This window comes from Dendroctonus ponderosae, unplaced genomic scaffold, assembly GCF_020466585.1.
Source record: "Dendroctonus ponderosae isolate FM_Combo_2020 unplaced genomic scaffold, Dpon_F_20191213v2 Dpon_F_20191213_2, whole genome shotgun sequence".
Lineage (NCBI taxonomy): Eukaryota > Metazoa > Arthropoda > Insecta > Coleoptera > Curculionidae > Dendroctonus > Dendroctonus ponderosae.
In genome coordinates, this window is record NW_026018165.1 from 297,677 (window position 1) to 302,720 (window position 5,044).

Sequence of the window (5,044 nt, forward strand, 5' to 3'; positions counted from 1 at the left end):
GCAAGAAAGCCAGTGAACACAAAAGCTGCGCCTTCTTCTTACGCAGGTTTTCCAGTTGTCGAATCAGTCTCGATGTATCCTCCCCGTAGAGGCGTTTTATCAGACTATAAAGGCTTTCACGGTCGGTCAGATTACATTTAGGAATGTTCTCGGGGCTTTGAAGGTCTATCGGAATTTCTTCCTGACGTTTCGTCCACAACTGCGGTGGACATTTTCAAAGGCGATGAGGCAGTGGGCGAAGTGATCTCCCGTGCTTTCCGACTAAGAATGTCTGTCTAACTATCTGAATATAACTTCTATTCTACTCACCACCTCTTGGTACATACAGTATATACACCCTGTATAAACATATATACACCCTGTATCATAAGAGCACAAAAATATATATTTTTTAGAGAAGGCTATTAAATATATACAGGGTGCTTCAAAATTGGCGTCATTCCTCTGGAGGTGTTGTTTGGCGCGTCTTTAGGAGTACAGAAAAAATAGTAAAATAAATTAATTGTTATTAAAAACTAAGAAATTTGCAAAAAACTATATCAGAAATACTGCAGCAATGTTTTTCAAGGTAATCTGCCTAATTAACATTGCGCAAATACCTGTTACTTCGTAATTATTTAAAACTCCGGTAACCATGGAATTATACAGAGTGACAATAAGATAGACAAGGATAACGTGACTGCGGAACGTACTTTCGAAATGTCAACCTGTTCTCCTAACCTCGAATTCTGCGGGGTTTTGTGTTTACATAATTAATCCATACAACACCAAACATTTAAATGGATAACTCCAAACAAGCTAGTGCCTGTGTAATCTCCTTATTATCCACTCTTATCAAGCAGCTTCTCTTATTCAGTTAATTAACTCCTGCTCCATTTGTATCTCCTTGTGCTGTCTGTATCGTACAAACGTGGTAGGAATCTAGCCCTTCCTCGGTATTTATTTGGTGCTTGGGAAAGTGTCAGTTATTGTGCTCTGAGTACTCCTGGAAGGCCCCGATTCGGTTATGTCCAATACTTGTTCCTCTGTGCATGGAACCCGAACATCGATTGTCGTTCACTATCTTCCTGGAACCACTCTCCTCGCCCTTTGTTTGCTTGAGTTCTTTCAGCTTCTGCTATGTTACTGTAGGATTTCCCTTGAACTAAGCGCATATCCACAAATTCGTGAAAGGAAATTCAAAGTAAGTCACAGTTTGACAAATTTAAGTTTTATTGACAAGGGCTATCCACCTGTAACTATCTGTTAGTGACAGAAAACATCACTGCCGCTGTGATTTTTCATCAAAAAATTGTAGAAGAGAGCTTTTTTGATATAAAAATTTTTCGTAATTTGAAGCAAAGATCGTAATTTTTCTCTTTGAATGCTTAAGCATTCCAATATGCTACCAATTAAACATGGAACAAGTTCTAAATAATGCTTAATAACAAAGTTGAAATTTGATCTTCAACTGTTAATATCTTCTAGAAATTTTCGAAAAAACATTTTCAATATTTTTCTCGTACTCCCCAAGTGAGCCTCTATCACCCCTTAAAAGAAATGACTCCAATTTTGAATGACCCTGTATGAAAGGAAGATCAAGGTAGATTTTATTAAATGACTGAACTGCTTCTATTTGGGTACCTGTTCTATCACTAAAGTCAACAATATTTCGACTTTTTTTTGTTCCGTTAACTTACTGACGTACGCAAACCAATGTTTCTATTGTTTACTTATTGCCCTAGACACAATTTTATTAATTCATTTAGAACTTTTTCGAAATTAAACACAACCACTGTAATATAATCGGGACTGCATCTATTGCTTGACATCTAATGACTTGTCTATGACCGAACCTAATCGTAAACGTGGATCGTATTGACGACTTAATAACGTGACGTGATGTCAGCGATGCCAACTTTTTAATAGCAAATTTCCGTATATCGTTTCTGAAAAATAATAGTTATGATAATAATGATAAAAACATAAAAATAAAATAATGATAAAAACATAATATTAGGTACTCAAGTTATTTCTATGAAGACCACAAGCAAAAAAAGTTCCTTTTTCATTTTAATATCATTGAGATAAAACAGTTATTCTTAGACAATTTTGAAAACTTAAAGCCCCTTTACTACTCGTAGTTGAAATAAAAAAATTGAGCTAACTGAAAGAAGAACCGACCCGTTTTGCCGGCACATTAATAGAAACACCGCACAAAAGTTGATGACGCCGGGCACTAGAACACAGAAACGTAATTTTATATTAATTTGTAGGATGGTAAATTATTATTTTCATTTGCTTGTAGAATATGAATAATATATTTTATAAAATTATACAAGATGCATATAAAGATATTTGTACCTTGTGAGTTTGAAAATGTTGGTGTTAACGTTGTAAATACGAGTATTAATTGGTCCAATGGACTTCAATAAAAATCCGTAGAATTGGACTACCTATCGGTATATCGGAGCATCCAGCTCTAAATCCGTAGGGTTGACATCGCTGCGTGAAGTTTTTTTGACTTCACTTAATAATGTGACGTGAACTCTTATTGACTGAATGCTCGTTTCTGCTGTGGCTTCTTTTATACCTAAAGCATGCTGATCATAGCAGAATCGATACTAGGTCTTATTTTAAAAGAATAGTCGGCATAAATGGTTATATAAATATACCATTCATATCATTCAGATTCAGTATTTAGAGCAACAAAATTTACCACGACACTTGTAAAAAAACGATATCAAAAGAAATCTGAATAAATGTTTAAAAGAGCTGAAATGAAAATCAGATGCTTCGAATGCTGCGTAATTTTGTACTTGCAATTTTAAGAGAAAAACTGGATGAAAATATTAATTATTACCTTGTATGAGAACTTGACTAATATTACACTTACACTAGTTTATATGAATAATAAGAAGGGTGTGGGATAAAATACAGTAAATTTGAAAACAGTGTTAGAAAATATCTCTAAAAGCGATGAAATCATTTTGTGGTCCCATTTCTTTTAAACCACTTGTTATATTTTACATGAAGAAAATGCGTAACAGCGGAAATATAAAAGCTTTCCACCTTAATATATTTCGTCATCATTTACCACCTTTGCTTAAACTGATTCTTTGCTATGCAGCAAAGGTCTTTTTGTATAACAATGCTTTACAATTATTAAGTATTTGCTTAGTTTTATTCTCGTTGTAGGTTGGCATGAAATAGACGAATATCGAAAAGTGAGCTTCAAAACCTTAACATGAAAATGGTTTTGTCTCAACGCCAGCGAGAAGAGCTGTAAGTAGCAATTATGATTTAGTGAAATATTTTTAGCACCGTCGCATTCGATTGGCATCCATAAGCGTTGGTCATAGTGTTTTGCAGATGTGCAAGTAATCAACTAGTAACTTGCACTACTAAACTGTCAAACATTAATTAAGATCAAAAGTAACTTTCATAAAATATCAGATACGATTTTGAATAATTCTATAATTAGTTCAGTTGTTTTATATAGTATTTTTATTAAATGTTTAATTTATTTTGGCTAATCCGTACAAGTAGTTAATGTGTAGAGTGAGTCTACTTAAAAATTTCCACTCAAAAGCAAAGCAAAAACCAAAACTAAATATAAAATTTGTTTGATTATATAAAATTTAAATTACTGAATCAGACTTCACGCGTATGCGATGATTTTTCTATCTTGTTTTAATTATATTAGCTTTTAAAAGTACACTTCAAAAAAATCAAATTTCATATTACCCAATATTTTAGCATAACCTTTTAAATTTAGGCACATACGGATATCCAGTAATCCGAACGAACCTTTTGCTGGCTGATAATTGCGCGATCGGGAAAGTGCATTTGAAAGTGAATACAGGATGTTAATGAAATGACTGTACGCTGCTTAACAACAAATTGCGCTTAGCCTTAGGTTAAACGCAAATAGAGACGCGTACGGCGCGCGCGAAGCAGTACAGCACAGAGCGCTTTTCTGTGGTCAGTGGAAATCAATAAAACAGCGTAAATTGGGACACGACGCGACAGAGCACGCCGCTTTCCTCTGGACGAGTCGCGCCACGCTGTGGTTGAGCCACAGTTTTTCGTGCGCGTATGGGCTGGCTAGCGGAAATCGACGCAACATGATATTGCCATCTAAGCAATCATGCTATAGCCGAAAATCAGCATTTAGAAGATTACAGGCCCAACGACCTTTACCAAATGTTTAATATTATTTGCACGAGGAGCGAAAATTAATAATAGTACGACTGATAATTTGCAATTGATTTGAAATGACAGAAGAGTTAATTGAAATAGTCATTATCATTTTAAACTGTCCAGGTGAATTTCTTTTAGACAAATAAAAATTATTCGGTGATTTGTACCTTTTCACCACTAAGGAATAAATCAATATTTCCTGGATTCGCTTGTGCGATTGATGCGTGCAGTGATGCGGCTGCAGCGTCCATAGCATGCGTCGAGGGTGGGTTCGCTTGTGCGTCTAAAAGTTGACAGAAGTCGGCAGCCCGAGCACAGTGCAAAGGGAAATTTGTGTAGTTGATTAATTAGCATCATGGAGCTTGCATTAGCTCTTTTATTAAGATACCATGATTCCGTTATTAATTACTAACAGAAAACCTCATCATTCTATGTATAAACATCGATATATAGATGAATTTTGAGATTGTACCGTGGATGGCCGAGTATCAAACTCTTTCTTCTGCTTCCAACTTTTATTCCACTCGGTATAAATTTAACTACGGAACAGGAACAAACTAACTTCAAAATTACCGTCAACTTCACAAACAATAACAGGCGGAAAACTCGCTCTTCCGACTCGCGGGGTTAAATCTCTTCTGCACCCGGTCGTTGCTGTCACTTCCCTCCCCCCATGGTTCTCGTCGTCGCTTATATAGTTTCCTCCAGGTAACCCAGAAGGTTCTCGAAATCTCCAGCCCAGGTGCAAAATTTCCCGCTTGTCATTGTCATATTTGACAGTAAATGGGGCCCAAATGGAGCTCCCATTTACTGAAATACCATGAATTTCGATCCCCCATTCCAAACGTGAGTACCCCAGGCC